The sequence below is a fragment of the Camarhynchus parvulus genome, chromosome 8 (assembly GCF_901933205.1).
Source record: "Camarhynchus parvulus chromosome 8, STF_HiC, whole genome shotgun sequence".
NCBI lineage: Eukaryota > Metazoa > Chordata > Aves > Passeriformes > Thraupidae > Camarhynchus > Camarhynchus parvulus.
Genome location: NC_044578.1, coordinates 9959450 through 9983384, shown reverse-complemented (window position 1 = coordinate 9983384; position 23935 = coordinate 9959450). Strand labels below are relative to the sequence as shown.

General features: G+C 45.9%; 1 protein-coding gene across 2 annotated transcripts in view; it reads left to right on the top strand.

The window, feature by feature from the left end:
* Nucleotides 1-17940: 17940 nt before the first annotated feature.
* The window catches only part of RNF220 (ring finger protein 220), a 217715-nt gene continuing 211720 nt past the window's right edge, over nucleotides 17941-23935 (top strand). Inside the window, exon 1 of one of the 2 annotated variants that reach the window (XM_030953260.1) lies at nucleotides 17941-18056. The gene's annotated coding sequence lies outside the window, so the exon portion shown is untranslated. Of the gene's footprint in view, nucleotides 18057-18448; nucleotides 18686-23935 lie in introns of those variants that run through there. The other variant, XM_030953261.1, reaches the window with a different exon arrangement.

Genomic DNA, 23935 nt, shown 5'->3' with positions numbered 1-23935 from the left:
GACAAGTGTTCTAGCTGGGGCCATTCCCTGCTATTCATTGCTTCCTTCCCCGCTTCTCACATTCACTCACACCTCCACACTGCAAGCCAGCAGCTCCTTTGCACACCCCTGATACTCCCCAGAAGCACGATGAACAAACTCAGAGCACTGACTCATGCGAACAGGACTGCAAGGGATTCTAGAGGACGCCTCACCCATCTTTGCCTGAAGGCAGGAGCAATCCTACCTGTCATACTCTCCTCTTAAAATAATTCCTTAAGCCTTTCTCTGGCTCCATGTCTCAAAATACTGGACAAAGATAAGTACCAGAGTGCAGAGATCACTGACTGATGCTCCACGTGAGGTGGGCTGGCTGCCTGACTGAATCTGCCTGGTTCTCCTGCCTTTCACTGAGTTGCTGGCTCTTCAGGCTGGATTTATCCTTTCCTCTGTTTGTGTGCAGCCTTGAACTTGAGAGGCCTGAACCATGAAAGTATCATGTCAGAACTATAAAAATATCAACAGCAAACCATTTAATAATAGTAAGAGTTCCTCTAAGTCCTCTTAGATTTGGCATGTTTCAGCTTTCCACCCACATAAGCAAGGATAATGTGAAATTTTACTTCTAAGCTTAGCTATATTGCTGTGATTTGTCAAGTCATTGGTGACTGATGTATAGTTTGTCAGGAGCCCAGGAGAGTGAATTGAAGGCCTTTGCACTGTGGTGTTCCTTGAGCAATCTGTCCCTGGCCCTCCCTTAGCAGGGATGGAAACTGGCTGAAATTACACTGCAGTCCCAAAGCTTGAAATTTAGGGCTCACAGCCTGCCTGTGTTTCTAAGAGGATGAAAGAGAAGAGGCCTTTCCTCTGCTGACCTCTGCATCTTGCAGTAAAATGTAATTCCTTGGTCTAGACAAACGAACGATGAATGGCTCATAGAGGTGGGCATGCCCTCTTTCACTGGCCAAGCCTCGTGCTGTTTCCCAGGTTTCCCCGGCAGTACAGCAGGCAGATTTCCTCCTGCCCAGCTCTTTGGGGAAAACCCCTTTTCCCAGCTGAGTTATCTGCAGTAACCAGGGCCACACCTTGGCTTCTGCCAGCCTCCCTGACCCTTGTGAGACCCTTACAAGTTATCCATCAAAGGAGAGCAATGAGATTCCCTTCAGCAACTGCACTTTCAGAGAGCCTTTTTTCTGGCACAACTATCAGCACCCAAACCAGTTCAAAGAGAGCCATGTTTTATGAAATATTGTCACTCTTTCTGTATTGTTCATGTCTGAGCCTGTCTTATGCCTCAAATGAGAACTGCAGGCCACTGAAAATGTCACCTACAGATTAATCTGGCTCACTCCAGGCTCCTGGAAAAATAAATGAGGGTGATCAATAGCTATCCTGTGCCGTGCCCTTCAGTGCACATGGCCCCTGTAGCATCCTGACTGGGAACAGCTCCCCTGCCCAAGGGACTGTGCCACCAAAGCACATGGTCAATTGCCATGGGGCTCTAGGCAAGGAATGTTGACAAACTGGGTCATGCAGGTGGGGAACAGTGGTCAAAAGGGCTAATAGTTGCTCATTAGGGCCACCCTATTTATTCCAGTAGCCCAGCCCACGTCAGTCCCGTGACCCCGGTACCTCAGGACCAGCTCTGTCTGAGAGCAAGCGAGCGTGATTCAGGAGTCACTCTGGTGTCTTAATTGCTTGCCCTACTTTACAGATTTTGAGATGGCTAGAAGAAGCCCATAGGAAATAGGGTCCATGCTGAGGCAGTGTCTGCTCTGTCCTAATTTACATTAAAGACTGTCTTCAAACCTTGGGTAGAAATCAGCTCAGATTCCAGCTGTGACCTTCTCTCCTATGGCTGGATCCCTCTGCTGCTGCCAGCAGATGCAGCAACCTGGTCTACAGTTACCTGAAGTTTTATTTGTTTTAAAACTCCAACAGTTTCTGAGCAAAGCACTATTTCATTCAGCACAAATGTTAAGCCACCACTGGGCTGATGGATGGACAGAGCTTGATTAGAAAGTAGCAAACCAGTGGGGCAGGGTAAGGCAGAAAATACAGAATAAACCCCCCTGGCCCCATGTGGCAGCTGCAAGGGATCCTCTGTGTGAAGACAGGGCTGAGCTTATCCTAACCCAAGATCAACTGTCAGGTGTCTCTCTGCCTGCTGCTGGGTCAGCACAGAGAAGGAGGGACATTCCCCAGCCCTTCTCCCAGTGCCTCCCTCCTAAGGGTCCGTGGAGCACAGCTCCTTTTAAAGCAATGGGATTTTACATAATTATGGCACCAAGAAACATCAGATCATTTTAAAGGCAACTCTGTTAATACTGTTCAGCTGCTTATGCTGAGTGAAACTTTTAAATGTCTTATAATACACATGACAAGTAGTTTTGTATCACTGTTTTCTACTTAACAAGTTAATAACGTGCCAACCCAAATCCTTCAGTTACTAACGCCACCGGTGGGACTCATTAACCAACGTGAGTACATATTTAAGGGAATACTAATATTCACAATGTACATTTTTATATTCATGTTGTCATTCTTGAAACCACAGCTCAGTTCATGTATTCTGTTGAAACATTTGTTTGCAGAGGATTTCTCTCTCCCTTTCCCTCCAAACACAGAGACTATCACTGGGGTATCATTCTGGTGAATGATATTAATGACAGCCTGTCATCATGGAAAGCTATTTCGAGCTGTCAATTAAAGGGTGTTTTGAAAGAAAGCAGCTCATTCAAACCCCGTGGGAGCAAGTGTGTCTCATTGTCTGACAGTGACCCCCTTGATGAATTTGGGAGCAACAGCAGTTCTGTGGGGCTCAGAGCTTTGCAGATGCAGCACAGGGCTGTTGGATGACAATGACAGGAGATTTTAAATGTGCTGATGTCCTTAGCAAAGAAAAGGCAAAAGAGTATTTCAGATGATAAAAGCAATCCACAGGTAGGGTATTGGTCAGGAAAGAAGTCCCAGGGATACTGAGCCATCTTGTAATATAATTTTCTCTCCAACATAGCAGTTTATCAACCTCCATCTTCAAATATGTCTCTTTACTTGCCCATGCTAACCCAAGTAGAAGGCTTCTTCAGCTTTTCTCTACCTGACAGATGGAAAACCCTCTAATTCCCAGATAAAATGTAATTATAGCTAGTTTACTCCAATCTATTCTGGAAAAATGATCCTTTGATTTAGCTTATTGGTTTCTTTCCCTTGCCTGGTGTATTCATAGGCAGCTCTCAGATCCCAGCCATTTTTGACATCTTTGCTTTGGTGGCCTAAACAAGCCATTTTTTTCTCATGTCTCCTTAGCATCTTATCTTTCCATTTCCCACTCCATCTTAGTAGACCTCCTCTGCACCTGCTTCAGTTTCAATTAAGTTTTCTTGAGCATGAGTGCCCAGACTGGTATGTGGTATTCCTGAGCTGGGCTCCAAGGCCTCGTACAATATATGTCACTTGACCCTATAAATATCACTCATATAAACATGCTTGATTTCTACATTTCCCCCCTCAACAGGGTGGTCCACTCTCAGGGCTTTCTCGTTCCTTTTATTTTCCTAAGCACTCCTTGCACAGTAATAAAAATGTACAGACTCAGTGGGGATCTGTTTTAACTTCAAATGTGCTGATTCAGTTCAAAAACCATTAATTCAGCCAGAATCAGGGCCATGGGGTGGAAATCCTTTTCCAGTTAAAACAGAGGTGAGAGGGACAGCCTTTGGCAGGCTAGGAAATAAAGTGCATTAGAAAAACATTGCAGGACATCAGAAAGTGGCTATTGACTGGGCTATGTTAGCAGAGGACAAGGGAATCTCGGACATTTCACATCAGGATGGGATGTTTCCATAGGAGATCTGCTTGGATTTGAGCAAACTTCTGGGGTTTGGCGCATGTGAGCATTTTATTTCTCTAGTCTGTGCTTTGCTGGAATGGTCAGAATCATCCATGCTGGACCTTCTATTGACTGAGCACACAAAGCTAGTCAGACAGGCTGGTCCTGTCCCCAAAAAATCTCACTTTAACCACAAGTGCAAGAGGATGCAGAGAAATACAAAGCGAACATAAACAACTGTGTTGCTCGGGCTGTAGATCAGTGCTCTTGCCCTTTGTGTGGGTCCCAGTGAAAACAGCTTTTGCCCCTCACTCCCGCTTTGTACGTGGGATGAGCAGAAAGACTGAGTGTGTCAGGAAGGCATCAGCACCAAAACACAAAATAAAATGACCCATCATCAGCAAAGGATTTCCCCAAGATACCTGACCAAAGGAAAACAGGCTGAACATCAGGAGAACTGTCCTAAGGCTATGATGCATTAAACTGTGGGATCAGCTTCCGAGAGGAGCAGTGGGAGCTGTGAAACCAGCCACTTACAGCACTGTAAAACGTCCCATTGGTGCCAGCGTGATCTCAGCTCAAGGGAGCTGCACTGAATCATCTACCATGCCTTTTCCAGCTCCTGCTCCTAAAAATCAGACCCAAGAAGTACAAAGAAAGAAGGGCAAACAGTGATGTCAATTTGCTAAAGAAACACAAGCTTTTCTACATTATTGTATGTCGTAAAACCCTTGTGCTCGCACTGTATATTTAATCTTGATATTTCAATGCCATCCACAAAGAAATTCAGGCTTAACCCTGGTAAAAAATATTGTGCAATTGGGTGCAGTTTATTCTTTATATTTTAATAGCTATAGCAAAACTCCACTGCTAACTAGTAAAAAAAAAAGGAAAAAAAAAAAAAAAAAAAAAAAAGAAAAAGTTGAATGTGTTTTACAGCTATGTTGTCATGGGAAAGCTGTATTTCAAAGTAAGGGCATCAACAGCAGTGAAATGGGAAATTTTTAAGCATTTTAAACATTTTTAATGCGACATTAAAAAAATACAAAACTCTTCACCAAAATGTCTTTGCCAGTATTTTGGCTAATAGGGTTGCAGTGTATAAAGGAAGGGTTCTGACGCCTGCACAGGCCACCCAATACTGAGCTGCTCCTCAAGTGTCTTGAACTCTAAGTGTAAATGGAAAAAACATCTAAAATTAAGCGTTTCTCCTGGAGGAACACATTGCTGATAAAGCAAATCTTCCCATAGGACAAGCACACCTGCTGGAAGGTAGAGAGACATTTTTATGTGTGGGATTTTAACTTGAGATAAAATACTTTTCACGGGCAGTCATATGGAATACAGCTGGCCAAAAATAATAGCAGAGGAATTTTTGTCCCTTGGGAAATTCTGAGGTTTCAAAAAATATGATTTTTGACCTAAGTTGGGACAAACAGTTTAGTGCTTGGATTTTTTTTTGTCTTGTTTAATGACATATTCCCAAATTAAAAAGTGTATTTCTTTTCACTTTACCACTTTGACATTTCTTTTGTTTTATTTTTACATCATTCTAGAAGCCCAAACCATCCATTACACCACACTGTTTCCTTTCCTCATACTGTAGATTACATTGACAGGCATAATCCCCACCCTTTTTTAAGATTCCTATTAAACCAGCTAAATGTCTTTGTGAAACTCAATATCAGGATCCCTGTCATAAGCTGGGGCTACAATGGGTTTTAACAATTATTTTTCAAATGTACCTTTAAAAGATGGACATAAGAGACTAGAGCAGGGGGAGGAGTGCCTGGCACAGTCTGAACAACCCCAGGGAACATGATTGTTCCTGAAAAACCTGAACTAGCTCTTGGACTGATGGCTGGCAGGCAAAGGGCCTGGCACAGGCCTGTCATCACTTGTGGTTTGTTTTTTTGCTGTGGGCAGAAAAGCAAAACTTCACAAAGGAAAAATATTTTACCCAGAGAGCACCTGGTTTCCCCCCAGCTCAGGAAATCCCATGTTTTAGGCCAAATGCTTGGACCAAATCGGGTATGAATGTAGAACAGGAATAAAACAATACTGTCAGAAGGAGATGAGGGGGAAAAAAAGAGAACACCCCAAATATTAATATTTTAAATAATTTCTCAGCAGAAGCTTGGATAATGTTGATACACTCTAGTAAATGTTCCCAGTTACTCCAATCAGTGTGTTCTGGTAGAAAAAGACCAATTTTCTACCAGAAAACACTGATTGGAGTAACTGAGAACTAGAAAAAAAAATTACTTACTCTACCAGGAAATCTCTTAGGTTCATTATTTATTTGGACTCAGTTGTGATGCTTTGTGCTATGGAAAAATCTGGGTTCCACATTCCTCTAAACTGCCCCATTGAAACGAAATAATTACTTGGACAGCTCTAGCCCCTGCTGCTCCAAGTGTCCAGAGCTGTGTCTTTGAAGTAGTTCCTAAACTCCTGACCAAAGCAGCTCCTTTCACCCAGCTTTATCTCCAGGAACACACACATGTCCAATGGACAGAATGGACAGCTGAATTCACCAGGGAGGGGAGTAGAGGGTTGCTGCCTGCTCTGGGAGTCAGACCCTTGCTCTCACATACCTCCTGCCTAAACTGCTTTAATTTCCCCACTATCTCCCCCTCTGTTTATTCTATTTTTTGCCTCTTTGTCTTTCATCTCCAGTGTTTGCAGACCCTCTTTCCTTTTCCAGCCTCTCTCTTCCTCCCATCATTTCCCCTAGCTCACTCCTTCCTTCCTTCCTTCCTTTCTTTCTTTCTTCTTTCCTTCCTTCTCGGCACTCTCCTGGAATTTCTATTCTCTCTTCTCTCCTCCCTCTCTTCCATCAGGACTTCCCCTAATGCTGCAGGAGGTCCCTAGTCTGACAGGGGTAGAGAGGAGAAGGACATGCCATGTCCAGAAAAATCTGAGATGCAGACATCCTGCTTGCCAGGGGACCATTCACAGATCTGCTGCTGCTGCTCCTTTCAGTCCACAGGTCCCAGCTGTGTGGATTGTCACACAGGAGTGGGAACACCTAAGGGGTCCTGGGAGACACAGCATGGAGTTCAAAGGTTGGAGACCTTGACCTGTGTGCTGGCAATTGTCCTTTGAAACCCAAGAGAACGAGCCTGTGAAAGTGTGTGGTGCATCCTCCCCCAACCTCCTTCTTTGCTACAGCCCTGAAAGTAACTGACCTTGGAAATAACAAAATTCCTTTCCCCCGCCAAAATTCTCACTCAGATTGGCTGCCATCAGAAAGCACAGCTGAGACCACTGAAATCTGTCACACCTGTGACCCACACTGCGTGGTTGGGAAAGCTCCTCCAGCTGAAGAGACCAGTGTAGTAATGTGCTACCTTATCTCTAGTGCCACCGACTTCAGTCTATTTAATTTTCCCTTTGATTTTAATATAGATTTATTGAAAACAACAGTTATCAAAACAAACTGCACTGGCAAATTGGTGTTCGTCTGTAGCTGTACAAGCACCTATAAAGCTGCCAGAGTATGAAATAAATGGTGCTATATGGGAGGTCAGTTATTGCAATAGAAGTTCCCCAAGGATTTGCACTGGGCAGTTTAATATTTTTCTTATTACCCTCTTTTCTTTTCTACTATTTATGTCTCTCTGTTTAAATTTAAAGCATACAGCCATCTGCTGAGGCAAGCATCTCTGATAAAATAATCTCTGGTAAACCTTTTCATGAGTGGGCTTCCCTCAGAGTACCAGCAAATGCTGTTGTGTCTCACTTAAAATGCAGACAAATTGAGACAGGGAGGTTAATTTTTCCAAGGGTTTGCCAACTAGGCCAGGTCTTTTTTCCCCCCTCCTTTTGAAAAGGTTTATCCTTACCTCATGCTCCTTGAAAAAACCCTACTGATTAAAGCCCTGCTTCTTGCCATGTTATTTAACCTCCATTTAAATTCCCTGGCTGTATCCCACCTTACACACATCATACCAGGTATCTGTGGGCTCCTCCCTACACACGGTTCTTAAAAAATCAAATCCAATCATAGTCTAAACCTGCTCATCAGAAGAGATAAAAGGGTTTCTGTACTGATCTCCACATCAGGAGAACACAAATCAAATAACGTAACTGTCAAATGAGGAGACGGGGTGTTTAAATGCCTATAGAAACAGGAACTCTAATTACAGAAACATCTATAATGTAACTAATATTATTTACATTAGAGCAATGCTAATCCAGATGAGGGTTAATGTCCCTGCTCCTAAAACATTACAGTTTAAATAGACACGAGACTGTGAGAGGATAGAAGGAGCATCAGCATGCTCATCCCTGCTTGAAGATCAGGGTTGGAGGCAAACTCCTCACGATAGAAGAGGATGAAAGTGAGTCAAAATGTGCAATAATGAAGATAAGTTTAGTGGCAGCCAAAGAGAGCAAGCAACTTGCTCAGCCTCACACAAGCTGCCTGGGGGGTGGCAGAAAATGAATAGAAACCATGGATGGCTTATATGAGTCTCTTACTCACAACAACATTACTCGGCAGTGGGCAGTGCCTGGATCTCACTGAGTCTTGCACTGTGCCTTGCAAACCTCCAGTTCACCGGGAAATGAGCACCTTCTGCCACTTCTTAAAGTCAGGCTATGGGTTTTTAGACCAGGCTGCTCTGTGTGGACCTTTTTCTTCGTGTGAGAGGCACAAGCCATCATTTTGGTGGCTCCAGGGAACAAGGCATCTTGCTTTGGCTGACAGAGATGAGGGAGAGCAATAAAACTGCTCCATCCCCTGGACTGATTCACTGGTCAGCCCATCAACACGCAGACAACCCACCATATGCTCAGAATTGAACCTTTGGGCCTTAAAGTCTACACCCTGGAGGAACTCACTCCAGGTCAAAATCTTCCTACTCTTAATCAGTCTGTACCAACTGAGTGCAAAACATACAAGTGCCTTCTCTTTTATCCACTGTGGTGTCCAGCTCTGGCAGCTGTTTCCCAGCTTCACAGAGTGCTGATGAGAGGACATACTGTCCTTCTCCTCCATCCTGCCCCTTCCCAGTCTCTTCCTAGTGCAAAAGCTCAATATTCAAGACTTGCAGCTCGCAGCAGTTTAGAGACTACTTGTGGTCCTTCCTATCTGGCCCAAGATACCCCACTACAACCTAGGGTTAGAAATTGTCTGTTTAGACCATATTCCATTTGATGTGAATTGCTGAAGTGAGGTATAAACAGAAAGTATGAGCTTCTCTAGATAAAGCTATAGTAATATTAAACACAGCCCTGATCTCTTAAAGGATCTCAAACATTTTTCATCTTCTTCAGAAACTTCCTATGAGAATAGGAGTCTTAAACACCTAAAAGGAGACAAAAATCTGCATTTGGAGGGAAAGGATCTAATTTGGCACTGGACCCAGCAGGTTTCCCATGGCTCTGGTAACAGCACAAAAGGGAAAGCCAGCAGGTGAGCATTAACAAGTCTGAATGACACATGCAGCCAGATTGTCTGCTTTGCTGACAATTGATGCCATCCCTGTTACTTGAAAAATCATGTGAGCATGCCTGCCTAATGCTCAGGAGCTCATTGCTTTGGATAGCCAGGTTCTTGTCATGGCTTACAGCTTCTGTGAGCTGGTGTAAAAAGGCTTGCTGTCCCCAAGTTTAGTGGTGAAGGCAGTGACTGCACAGCCAGAATGTGCCTCTCCAACCATTTTGTATGCTTTGGGATTCTGCAAAGTAGCAAGTGTGTTATTAACACTCCTGTGGCACAGCTAGAGAGTCTGTCTTCTAGAGAAGCTCACCATTACATCTCACTCAAATACCAGACAAGGGAGAGAGAATCCCACAAACAAGACCTTCTGAACCAAGGGGAGCGCAAGGATTTCCACAAATGTTCCTCTAAACAGGACCACTAGAAGTCCAGGGCTGAGGTATTTAAGTTGGACAATTTATTCTTACCATCTCAAGGAGGGGTAAGTGGGGAGACTGGGGACAGCAGCCAGTGGACAGTAGAACTGTGCAGTTCAGGGCAGCAGCCTTGGGCAGGCAGGGGATGGCTGAAGGAGTGGATCCGGGCAGGCAGGGACTGCAAGTAAGGATCTGCTACAGAAACAGTTGACAAACAGAGTGCTAGAGCACACACCTTGTTTCTGCTAGTATTCCCTCTTCACTCTGGCTCTCCATTTCTTTTCCTTTCTCTCCTGAAGTGTCTCATAAGGAAGGACATGCAATTTGTCTCTCCTGGCAGAGGAGATGTGGCACAAGGGTGTGGTTTCACATCTTTACATCCTTCTTACATCCTCCACCTACAGTCAGAAGTACGCCGTAGCTGTAATGGGTAGGCAGAGCAGAGATGGCAGTGAGAGGAAGGAACAAGAAGAATTGGAGGCTGAGGCAGAGCATCACTGTGAATCATTGCAATTTCCTCTGATCCTGTTTTATCATTGGGGGTGGGAATGTAAAAGATGCAGAACCTGTGTGAACAAGGTCAAATTAAATCACATTTCCAGGCTGGGGAAATTACTTTTGCCTGCAGCAAGAGAGGTGCACAACACGAATGAAGGAAGGGAGGTTCATGCCACCAGGCATGCTATATCCAGCTATTGCAAGACAGAAGGAATTTATAATTAGCCCACTGAAATATATCCCTGCAGGATTTCAGTGGAGGGAGGAATCATGCCAGTTGGATGTGTAACAGAAAGACCAACTGAGATCTGATTCCAAACCTTATGGGAGACAGCTCATCCTTATCTCAATGAACATGTGTTTCTGTCTAATGGGATGACATTACTCAACAGGGTCAACTACCCACACGCTCTGAAGACATGAGAGAGAGACACTGAACATCTCCAGGATAATTCAAACATGACAGCTTCAAGAACATAGCTGGGAGAAAGACCCAGATGCTACTGAAGTTCAAGATTTCCTACAAGAGCACACAAATTGTCAGGTCTGTTTAACACCTCCTGGTCAAATCTTACCACTGTCTCTCACTGTCACAGCCTGTGGAGGAAGAACAGTGCTGTGCATGGCTGGCTTGATGAACTGCTAGAAGGGTGGATGCAAAGGAGTCTCCTGAAAAACAGCCTAGAACACAGGACTGGATGAAGTGACCTTTCACATATTTCACATACAACCGGGAGAAATTACTACATGCAGCCTGACTGGTAATACATGATGCATTGCAGGCACCTGGGAATTTGGGCATTTGCCTTAACCAGCTCACTGTCTCACTGCTAACAAGGGAAAGTCTAATCCATGTCTTCTTACTCTGGGTGCTAGAGGCAAGAAGCTTTGCAAGGGAAAGCTACACTAGCAGGACAAGACATTCCCTGTGCCAGTTTCCTCTTCACAAGAGCTGCTGGTCCAACCTGTGCTGTAAAGGCTTATGCCTCTTCCAAGTTTAATTGTTGTTATTTGCTCTTAAAATTCAAGCTGTTCTTGTTATCTGAATAATTTTTCTGAATTACAGTAAGTTCTACCTTACTGACCCCATGGAGGGGTTGAGCCTGCAGGAAAAGTGCAGAAGCAATAAGGTGTTCCTCCAACAATCAAGGCAGGAATCTGAAGGGCCATGATTTGTAGGGCACTGGGACTGTGTGATGGGATATGAGGCATTTGAACTGGATGGTGGAAAAGGATAGCTCAAGATAAAGCTGGGCCAAGATAAAGAAATGTTGAGTGTATCAGTTTCTGAACAGGCTCGTGTCTGACAGAAAGCTGGCTTGTTGCACGTATTTGCCTGCTTTAAATAATTTACTGCTAGAGTAATGTGAGCTGGATTAAAGGACAAGAGAGGGGCAAGAAAACAGAATGGGAAATGCATGTGAGAAGTGACTTGTGAGAAAGACTGGTAGAAAGAAGATAGATATTTCTCAGAGGAAGATGGGTAATTTCCTGGGAGGGGAATAGTGACAGCCAGGCACCAAGTCCTGGAATTCAGCAGCAGGAGTTTATTTCTGTATGAAATGAAAAAAAAAATCCAAAATTTTAAGAAAAGATTGTGAAAATGGGCACTGGAGCCAGGTTTGGTGACTGAGGTAAGGAAGAGCTGAAGCTCTGAGGCACATCAGCCTCTCAGAAAGGGAAGGGATGATCCTGAGGAGGGACGCTCGGTTGGGTCTGTAGCATCATCACTCCTCAGAGCTGAACTCTGCTGGGGCACCACATGTGCTGGGGCAGAGTGCAAGGCAGGTTAGGCAGGCTGGGTGCTCATGGGCAGCATGGCAGCCATAGGGGTAGGCTTTCCTTGTGCCATGTCCCTGCTGGGGCCACACTGCCACGGGACCAGGATAGGGGGGTTCAGCATGGAAGTCCCAAGCCTGACCCAGATCCCCAGGGAGGGACTGGTTAGGCAGAAATTCCTGCTCCCCATTCTGCCACAGGAGGGGTCTGCTCCACTGGAGAGGAATCTTTGCACAGAGTGCTCTGCACAGCGCAGAGGGGATGGAGAGGGAGAAAGATGTTTTCCTCTGCTCTCATCTGAACAGAGACTGGTTTGTATTTCAGCCAGGATTTTTTCTCCCTTCAGCTTTAATCTCCAACTCCCATTAAACAGACAGATCAGTCTAGAGAAAGAAAGTATTTATTTATTTGGTTATTATTATTTTTTCTAGAGAGGAATACCATCTCGTTGGCATGACAACGGTGCTGTGGGCCACCATAAACACTGGATCATTAGCACCAATGCATTGGGCCATTATGTAGGCTTGGCCATCAGCACGGCTAAGGTGTGTGAGTTTATGGTGCAATCCCATTCATGTGACAGCATGGGAATTATCACAGCAGTCACAGCAGTGAGCACTACAGCTGATGCTGAGGTCCAGCCTTATACAGAATTACTTACTGCATTGGCAGAAAGCATTTTTCCTTTGAAAGAAGGCAGGCACAAAGCATAGGATTGAAGCCACCCATGGTGTGTGGGCTGCCTCACATCTAATGCAGCTCCTAGCATGGACTACAAACATCGTAATACTCAGCACTTTAAACTCCTAAACAACATCCTTGCATGTTATGCAATATCAGGAGAAAATGCACATGCATATAAGACACCAGTGTATTTTCTCCCAAGAACAGGCAGTTCCCACCACTACAGATGTGCAGGGTGCTCAGCATGCCCTGAATTACATGCACAATCTGTATGTTCTTGGGAAAGAGCAACTTGTCTTCCTTTTTACTGTAAAGCCCCATTGCAGCTTATACATCTGTAGTAGATATTAATAACAATCATGCTGCACTTGGCTGCTGCAAACTCTGACTGATGAGAGCAGCCCTAACTCACACAAGTTTCCAATTGATTTTATCTCATGTTAAGCTCTAACTAATCACACCAGAGAGCTGCCTTAAAAGCTCACTAGATCTGTCCTGCTCAGGTTTGCTTGCCTGGCTAAAAGGGGAGGTGGGTATTTTTTCCCATCCTCTGCTGAATTGGGCTTCCCTGCTGAAGTGGGAAGGGAGGAAGAGGAGGAGCCCAGAGCCACAGGTCCAGGCTGTGGAGGTAGTGCTCCCCTGCCCCAGGCTATGCAGCTTGTTTGGGCCCCAAAAACAAACCCAGCATTTTTCCTGCATTACAGTCACATCAAACACAAATAAATAAGAAGATCAAAGTGTTGCTCACCCAGTGCACTTTCCGCGGGCCAGAGCAGGAGCCACCACTCTGAACTGCTCTTGGACATGGCTCCAGCTTCCCCTGGCTTTTGTGGCACAGTTCAATAGCTCTGCCTTAGTTTTGCTTGATCCCATTAATGATAAAAATGACAAACACATATGCGTTGCCTTTATAGCTATTTCACGCTTTGACATGATCCCGGGCAAGTTACCTACGCTGTCAGCGTGATGGATGGTGCACAGAAGGGGGGTTGGACAGGTGTAGCTCTTCTCACTGGGAAATATTTTTCCACACCATTAGCCTGTGGAACTCCTAGCAACAGGATATTGCTCAGAGAGGGATTTTAAAAAGCCCTGAAAAAAAGAGTGGATGCTTGTACAGAAAACAAGTGTCCAGGGCTGTAATCAAATTTTAGAAACAGTTGATAGAAAAGGATGTTGCTGCATGCATCACACACTGTGGATACCAGAGTTTTGGAGAGAACTTTTCTTGGGAGCCCACGTCCCAGAAGTGCCTCTTTTAGGGCTCTAGCTGTGTTAGGCTTCACCTGTAGAAATGATAATACTATTGATGTTCACATAAGAGCAGTCTTCCTAAAACAGTTGATACAGTTACTTGTCTGACATCTGCCATCCAGTGAACAACCTCTTTTTAGGAGAAGGAATTTTCCAAGGGGAAGGTTGTACAGGCAATGATACTGCAGGACAATGATATATAAAGAATACATAGTACTTGTTTGCAAAATCCCAGGCGTGGTCTCCATTCTGCTGTAGAGATTCGGTGATGAGCAATGTTTAAAATTATACTGGCATCTTGCAGCGTGTTATGAAAAGCAAAACCAAGAGGTTCTTCTGTGTTAGCCAGTGGACTTTGGAAGAGATCTAGGTGATGGTGAAGATAGTGATGCTGATAATGACAATGGTGATGATGATTAACAAGAAGAAAATTAGTTTATCTCTCAGCCATTGAAAATTTTTGTAGGCTGAAGAAAATTTTCTTACTACTAGTCATATGAGTCAACAAGTCATTTAAAAGACTGTTTTGTCATTCTGGGAAGACTAGTCACTGAGAGTGTGCCAGCTCTAAATTTTAGTTTTCTGGCAGATAGGTTGATTTCAGCCCTGCCTCTGCCAGATTCTTCCTATGAAGAGAGAGGGCTCTGGCAGAGGGCAGCCACAGATGGCTCAGGAGATGAAGAGATCCCATATTAGCTCTCCTGAGCTCTGGGACAATCCTTACACCAACCACTAGAGTAAAGCCCAGATCAGCTGTTAAGACCAGAATAATGCTCCCAAACTCATAGGTCAATCTGCATCTCAGATGTCCTTGCTAACAGCATCAGAGCGAGACACGGCTAAGTGCAGAGCCTCCAAGCTCCTGTCCTCCTGGAGTGTAGCCACCAGCTTAGGGATGCTTAAACCAGGGCCACAGCTCTGACAAAACCAGGGGATAAAATCGTTTGGACAGCAGGGACTTGTGGCGCTGCAGCCCCGGCCAGCACCTCCTCCCCGGCGTGGCCGCTGTGGCGGCGGCCCGGGCAGGGTGGCGGTGGCAGCTGGGACGCGCTGGCTGTAGCCAGCAGAGGGCATGGACATTACACACGGCAGCAGCCACCCACACCCCGCCGGGAGCGACTGCCGCCTCCGAGACTCATTGCGAGAAAAAGTTTAGCTTTAATTAGTTAAGTAATTCGTTTGCCATCTTTCCACCTTTCACCCATCCCGCAGATGAAGGGATGCAAGGAATGGTCTGGGTCTGGCTGTAGGTGGTGATGGTGCCAGTGACTTCAGGACGTGGTTCTGTAACTGGAGAATTTCAGCACTTTTTTGGGAGTCACTTTTTGGGGGACCGAATAGGGCACACAGCAGGGTCAACAAATGCAAGTCCCTGTCACAGGACCCCGGTGTGCTGCAGGTACACACACAACACAGTCTGCCCACTGCTTTCTGCAGCTGCTGCTGCAGTTTATCACATTTCTCAATCTCATTTTATGCAATAGCAGCTAGAGGAGATAATGATGGGTGAGGGAGTCTCTTGTTTTAAGAATGCACATTGGTACGGTAAGAATACAGCAGACTTTCAGTCAAGGCACTGTTCATGGTGGAATTTACATGTGTACTTGACTTTATGTATTATTAGTAATCCTATTGAAATCTGTATGTATAAAGTTAAGTGCATCCAATCAACCCTGTAGCTTCAGGATTGTATATATTAATTTAGATTTCAGTATTTAGAACAGTGTTTGAAATGGGAAGGGACAGCACTCTGATAACATGTAACAATCTCAAATTTTGTTTTAATATTAAGTGAAAGAACCCCACAAGTGGAGGTGTGCCCTATTACTCTTAGAGATGAGCAATACAGTAAAAGTTAAATCAGATGTTCAAAGTTATTTTAAGGTCCAAATAATCAGTGTAGCATATATATTTCAGTGGAAAATTTTCCTATGGGCCTCTGTGCATATCACAGCTCCATAGTGGTGCAGGAGTCCATGTTTATGGATCCATTTTCAGGATCAAAATCCTCATTAGTAATACAGATTAATGGTAATTACAAATATAAATAACTTGAGTGTATCTTCTTATTTTCCTCTGAAGACATTGCTCACAGAAGCTAGCTAAATGCCAGATTTGTTCCCTGAATCCAAGCTGTATTAAGTTTGTGTGTGACGATGCAGTAACATAAAGTTAAATAAAGCTGCTTTTTTTTTTCCAAGCTTCAAAACACAAAGCTTGGTTCTCAGCTAGCATAAATTGGACACTGGCGCAGGATTCAGATCCCTTTTTCCATACTAAGAAACTGAAAGAGTAAAAAAAATTGCTTTTTGGCTAAGAACAAAAGAAAGAAGTTTAAATCTGAGGGATCATTTTTCATGATGTTGTAAGTACTGAAAATACAGCTTTATAATAAGAGCATTTTCTTTCCCCTGGAATTCTGTAATTTTGATGGTGAAGCTGTAGCACAAGCTGGGCTGCGACTGAATGTTTTCTCCAGGATCCCTGGGAGATAAGGGATGGTTTTTAATGTGGTTTCCTGAAGTGTGTCAAACTCTGATGTTATTTAAAACGTGGCTCATCTACACTACCCTGTGGAATAGTTACTGAAGTCCTGAACAGTTGATGCTTTTGGTGAGAAGCATGCTGCAAGATGGGTGCCTTGGAAATGTGTGTGGTGCCAAATAATTCAGGGTCCCCAGACAAACTGGCAGGACTCAGGTGTTGAGACATGTCCCTGTGCACAGCCTGTGGGGTAGCTGCTTCCAGAGAAGTGTTTGAAATCACCAGTGCAAAAAAATTGTAGCTTTGGTCAATCAGAGGGTAACTACAAGGTGCTATCGATGAGCAAAATACGTGTACAATAATGTTTGCTCCAATTCGTGAGAGATTTTTACCTGGACTATCCAAATGCCAGATTTTACACAAAGCAGAAAAGGAGTTCTGGAATCTGAGCCCACATTTACCATTGTGCCATGGCTGATCCATGGGAGAAGGCAGTGCTTGCTGCCTGCTTTGCCATCCTCCTTGCTCTTGCACAAGGTGTGCAGGAAAGCAGCAGTGGAGCAGATGCCTTGAAAGGAAGCTGGCTCTTTTTGGGGGGTATCATCAGTCTCTGAGTGGCTGAGCTGCAGGCAAGAGCAGGGAACAGGGCTTCTGGTGGTTGTGTCAAGAAAGTACATGAAGCTCCTTCACCCAGGTGCTTTCTTCCTGAGTTGAGAAGCTTGAAATGCACATTGTTTTATTTTGAAATGTAAGTGTGAAAATAAGGGAGTTGTTTATTATTATTATTATTAACATTTCTAAAGATTTTATGATTCAAAAGTCATGCAAGCACTGTGTATTACACCTGTCTCTGAAATGCTGCAGGAAGGATGGGTGAGTTTCAGTGCAGCAAGAAGCAAACCATCACGATCTGCACTCAGTTAAGGCCTGAGGACACGCTTCGTGACGTGCCTGTGGACATTTTTATGGGGGCTGGCACATTCAGTGATCCTGGAGTAACAGGTAAAGCCAGCCCATATACTTTAGTGATGAGTCACTGCTTACACAAAAGTTGTTGGACGACACAGGCATGTGATCCCTCTTGCTGTCATACACAGAATACAGCCCAAGTGGTTGATGATGCTGACAGAGAGGACTTCTTTTTTCAGTGTATGTCACATAGCACAATTGTATTTTGAGAATGCCAGCACAGAGTTAGAGAAGAGCCATAAAATGCTGCCCATATTATTTTTAAGAACAGCTTGGAATTACTAGTAGTTGAAGAAAAAACACAAACCATTGTGCTCTTGAGCAAAACAAATAAGTCTATTGGATCAATGTTTGGTGTACTTCACAAGAAACAACGAGACAAATGTTTCTTTTGAGTCTCCATCTAAAACTGGCTCTTCCCTTTCCTATGACAGGCAGTTTTTGCTCGGGACACTCCTAGGATTGGCAGGGAAGTTGCCTGTGGCCGAGGTGGAGGGTGTGTGCAGAAGGGTTTGTGCAGAGCTGCGACGTGCATCCAGGAAACATTAAAATAGCAGTGTGAGTGCCGTGCCTGCGTGCTGCAGTTGGGAAACACTGGGAGTGTTAAGTCCCTAATTTGCTCTCTGGCTCTGCTGTGGCTGTCTAAGGCAAGTTTGGGGATGATGCCTACGCCTGGAAATCACGCCCATGCCATGCCAGAAGATGCCGCAGGGTATGTGAGGGAAGGCAGCGTCCCCACGGGCATCCCGAGCGGAGTCGGGTGCCTCAGGGCCGGAAGGGTACGGGGCTGCCCCGAAGCGGGGGAGCTGCCGCCCGGGGGGCCCAGCAGCGTCCCGCTGCAATTTGGGAGGGAGCTGCACGGTGGAAAATATGACCGATGCCAGGCGGGTGGGCGAAGCCAGCACGGCGGGGCTGGGAGGGAAGCGGCGCCCCTGAGAGAGGAGCAGCCCCCGACGCCCCAGTTGGGCAACTCCGGGGACCACGGCTGGCGGGCAGCCGGCGGGTGGGCGCCGGGGCTGGACTGCATTTCCCATACTGCCCGAGTGCCCTAATGTATGCAGTGCTCAGCCCGGCTCCGTGTGTGTGAGAGTGAATGTGTGCGTGTGTGTGTGTGCGCGCGTGTGTGCGTGTGTGTGTGCGGTGGGAGCCCCTCGGAGAGTGGAGGCTCATTCACTGATGAGAGCCGGCACTGAGAGGCAGCACTGCTCCTTCCCTCGCACCCCCGTCGCCTCCCGCGCTGCTACATGCGAGCGGCGGGCGGGCAGCGGGGCCAGCACGCCCGGGACTGCCCCGTTCCCCGCACGCCGCCAGCTCCGCGCAGCGCCCGCCGCCAGCCGCACCGTGAGTACCGGCACCGCGCCCGCCCGGCCACACGCAAACTTTGCAGGGCAAGTTTCAACCCCCCCCTCCTGCCTCCATCCCAGCCCCCGCGCCCTTTCCCTCTTCCTCCTTCTCCCTCCCCAGCGCCGGGGAAGCCGGGCAGCTCGGCGGCGGCAGGGAGCCGCGCCGGCCGCGGGGAGGGCCGGGTGGGTGGGGATCGGCATGGTAATGCCGAGGGGAAAGGCAGATAAAAGGGGCCCCCCCCGCACCCTCGGCGAGCCCCGAGCTGCCCGGATCCTCCCCCACCCCGGTGGCTTTCCGAGGGGGACCGGTAGCCACCAGGGGGATCAGGTGCCGGGGACCGCCGCGCCAGCCCGGCTGGGGACCGCGCACGGCGACGGGGAGCCCGGCCGGACCCGGGGACCGGCACAGATCCCTCGCTCCCAAATAGATAGCATTTTTTAAACTCTTTTTTTTTCTTTTTTTTTTTTTCTTCCGTATTTTTCGGTGGGGCAAACCGGGCAGTTATTTCCTCGCTTCCCTCCGCTGCTCCCGGCGCTCGCTCTCTCCGCGGTCGCTCTGGGCAGCGACAATTTCATTTCACAGCAGCTGCAAAACAAAAACTTTTTTCAAAGGAAATAAACAGATCCACGCACCCACCCAGGGGTTTGTTGGTTTGGGATTTTTTTTTGTTAGTGTGTTTGTGGGGGGTTTTTTCCCTTTAAAATATACAAACTTAGTATTTTATTTTGCAATAAAAGTATCGGAAGAAAAAAAAATACAAAATACAAAACCCAACCAAAACCCAAAACACCCGCCAGGGTTTCTGTGCGTTCAAGCAACACTGCCCAGACAGTCATTTTATTTACTGCGAAGCTTTCATTTTTGCGATCGCGCAGTCCCCGGGTGAACTTTACTTTTAAGCCGTCCCAAAAATGCGCGATCCCCGCTCGAAGACCGATAATATTTTTTTTTTTGACCACTCGTTGTTAAGTCGCACTTAGCTTAATTTTGGACGCGGCTGAAGTTTGTCCAACATCCTCGCCCCTCTTCGGGTCCTTCATCTCTAAAAGATTGCCGCCCTTGCCCCTGGCTGCTTCCAGGTAGGAACCAAGTGCCTGGATCTCACATGCGGTGTCGTTCTGGTTTTATTATTGCAGATAAAACAAAGGTAGAGAGGCGGTTTAAATTGGCAGCGTTATTCAACGAATGAGCTAAAATTACTCCACATATGAATGGCGTAGTTTGGAAAGCCAGAAGAGGTGAAAGGAATTATCCCTGTTTTTGCTTTAGGTTCTTTAGAAAACTTTCTGGATCATCCAGCGATGCGATCGAGAAATCGCAGGATTTTCTTTCTTTTAACCAACAACCCCAGCTCTAGACCAGGGAAGTCTGTAAATAGGTTGGAAGCATGGAAAATAATTCTTCACCTTCAGATCTAAATACATAAAAACCATCTGGTTGACCACAATGAAATCATTAGGAACTGTCTACTTAAAGAGTTGTATTGAATGCTTATCCTTCCACACAGGAAATGTGTATGGTAAGTGATTGTTGCAATAAATCCAAACAACTCTGGGCATCTTCGCGTTTGATGATGTTTGTAACTCGGGTTTTAAAAAGGAAGAAAAAGTGGAGGGGTGGAAAGGCGACTTAAGGGGCTGTACGGACAGGGCTGGCGGTGCCCCCTCCCGCTGCCCTCCCCGGGAGTGAATAATTCCCGAGGCGGCAGGAGAGGAGCGGCCCCGGCTACGTCCCGATCGCCGCTTCCAGGCGGGACCCGCGGGGCCGGGCGGGAGCGAGCCGAACCGAGCCGAACCGAGCCGGGCCGAGCCGAACCGGGCCGGGCTGGGCCCTCAGCCCCGGCCCCGCAAACACCTGTTTAATGCGACGGCGGGGAGCGCGGAGCGGCGGGGCTTGGCGATGTTGGTAGGCTCCAGCGCGGGGCTCTCCCCCGACGGATTTTATTTTATTTGGGTTTATTGAACAATCTCCTCGGGCGGGAGGGAAAACCCAGGGGCGGCGGGCGGGTGCCAGCCCGCTTGGCCGCCCGCGGGGGCCGTGAGGGGCCGTGAGGGGCCGTGAGGGGCCGGTGCCCGGGGCCGGGGCGCGCCCGCCACCCGCGCTGCCCGGCGGAACGGGGCTGCCCCGGAGCGACGCCGCCCGAGGTTTTCGTTCGGATTTCGCCACGTCGGGAGCGGGGCCGGGAATGCGGGCCGGGGGCGAAGCGGCAGCAGACCCACGGGTAGGGCTGTGGGTTGGGATTTTTTTCCTTCTTTCTCTGTTTTCCTCTTCCCCAACCCCCGGCGCTTCCTCCCTCCGGCAGCCGCCGCCGCGGGAGCGCCCTCCAGGCCCGGGGGCTTTCCCCCGCGTTTTTTTTTCCTAAAAAAAAATTAAAATAAAAAGAGGTTTAATTTTTTTTCTCTGTAATTTTTGAAGAAGAAGTTTACAACTAAACAGATGCGGGGCGCAGTCCAGGACCGGGACCGGGACCGGGGCCACTCCGCCCGGCCCCGCCGCCGCCTCCTCCGCTCACAGAGCTCCTAATTTTTTTCCTTTCCCCCTTAAACCGGTTTCCACGGCAGCTGTCCGTGTGTGCGGCTGCAGTTGGCATATTTCACGCGTTGGAAAAAAAATTAACTGTTTTTCCTTTGTATCTTAATCCAGTGATGAGAGCTCTCCTTTGTTGGCTTTCTAGCTTGCATTTGTTTTATTTATTATAAGGAAATCCAGTTTGGTTCAAATATATAATCCATTTGAGCACTTAAATCCCCAAACAGCTGGCATTATTTTGTTTTATAATCTTTGGCTTTTCTGCGCAGAGCATATTTCTAAATTCCTACTTGACATTTATGGGGAAAAACTTTTAAATATAAATGGATACTGGGATTTTTTTTTTTCCTGGGTATTTCCTAATTTACATGCATCATCAATTTTCCTAGATTTCCTAATGTTTTAATATTTTCCCCTCCCCTATAGCTTGCTAATTAATTTTTTTCCCCAAGAAAACTTTTCTTTTTTTTTTTCCTGGAGGGAGAAAGACGTTAATTTGCCCCATTACTTTAATCTCTGGCATTTGGAAATGGTTGAGAGACCACAAAAATGCAACCTGTTGTAGAAACCAGAGTGGTGTGTTTTATTTATTTTAATCGATAGCAGAGAGGTGATTTAGTAATAGGAACTCTGAGTAGCATTTAGTAAAAGATTTGCAGATCTGGTGGCTGTGTACGGGCTGTGCATGTGCTTGCATATGAGCGCGTTTCTTTGCAGGCTGATTAGCAAGTGGGTTTTACACTTATAACCAGTGGTCACTGCTGTTTTCTCCACTTGGTGGGTGTTTGTGATACCTGATAAATGCAGCTCTGTCATGGCTTCTCCTACTTTTATCAGACTTTCCTTTTAACTTATGCAGCACCATGCTACAACCTTTGTAAGCAGAGGATTCAAAACTAAGCCAGAGAAAACTGATTACTGCTTGTTTCTTGGTGAAAGATTTTTTTTTTATGGTTCAGAGCTAAAGGCTCTTGATACAATTTGCTTGGGTCGTGGCATGTTCAGCCTCGTTATTAGGAACATACACAATTACACAGGTAATTTGTGTACACCTCAAACAGGGTAGCTCTAAGAGCCAATAAGTATGCATATAGGTAACCATAAAAAAAAACACAACTAAAAAATCAGAGTTAGTTTTCAGTATGTCCATCTAACCTTCATACTTGGTAGACAGTTTATATAGTTTCCTAGATTGATCTCCACCCTCCCTCCCTCTACTCCTTGTTTAGTTAATTCAACAAAGACTTTTTGCAATCTGTTTGGAGTTTGTCTGATGCTGTGGAAAAGTAGCTGCTGATTTATTTGGTTGCTTTTCGATTTCTGTCTCTAGCCCGTCTTTTCTCCTCCTTTCAGCGGGGATGTCAGCTGTTATTACTTCCTATTGATCCCTTTGCAAAGTGAGAAGTGAACTAAAATTAATGTCAATTCCACTGCTCAGATCAATAGCTGGAGTTATTTTAATCTGGATTTGCACGAGGTGCTAAATTAAAAAAAATCAGCATAGAGGCAGAAAAGTAGCAGCTCCTCACTCCACCTGTGCCCACTGCCTTCCCAGCACCCAAATGTTCCCTCCAGCTGATTACCCTGCAATCCATATTTTTTTAATTAAGGAGGTCAGTTAGTTTTCTTATTTTTGGGTTCTGTATTTAAAGCTATGACATTTTGACATTAGGAGTGTATTAACGATAGATTTTCATAATGACTGGTCTGCCGCAGCCTAATCTGTCCTTGCTCCTGGGGGGTGGGGAGGTGCTGGGCGAGAAGGGAGCAGGAGAGAACGAAAAAGGAAGTGGGAGCTGAAAAAAAATTAAATTTGGCTGGCTGAGATATTGTAATGTGTTGATTTATTCCTGGTGTAATGAAGTTTGCAAACGAATAAACGGCCATAGTGATTCACAGTATCCTACAGGAGTGTCAAGTGTTGTGGCCAGATTACTAATTTATGAAATACATTTAACGTAATGGTGTGAAAGCACAAGTAAAAATAGAAAAGCAGGCAGAGGTGGTTGCCTTTTTTTTTCCCTCCTGGAAATCTGTGTTTTTCTGTGATTGCTCAGTTTTGCTTCCATGAATGATCATTTATTTCTGAGAACAGTGGCTTATTTGCATGCATCTCTTTGAATATATAATCATGTGTGTGTGTATATATTTATATTTACATTTATATTTGTATTTACATGGTAATATAATCCCCCCAAAACTATGAATTTGCCAGTGGCTGCAGTTTTCTGACCTGCAGATTTTGATCAGTCTCATGTGGAGCAGCGGAGCAAGTGTACCCAGGACTGCAGTGCTGACCAAGCTGCCCTTGGCATCCCTCACTCTTCCTCTCCCCCTCGCTGTCTGTGGCAAGAACTCAACGAGAAAGTTATTTAAAATTTGGAAGAGAGCAAATCCGTTAATGCGAGATACATAATCTGGTAATTTAGCAATGATGTCTGTAAGGATGAGTGCCAAATGAGGAAGCAGAGAGATGATGTCCACTCATCTTCACAATTCATAACAGTCAGTGGAGTGGCTGGTACAGGATGGGAGAGAGGAAATGCTATCACTGAACTGCATTAAAGCCCCAGACTGGATTTCATACACTTTGTTAACCTAGGCTCCCTCATTCATGGAGTACAAAAGGCACTCCATTAGGGAGACACTCTTTCACTAAGTTTTATTTGAGATGTTTGACCCTCTGGATTTAAGAGGCACAATTTGTAACAGCTTTTT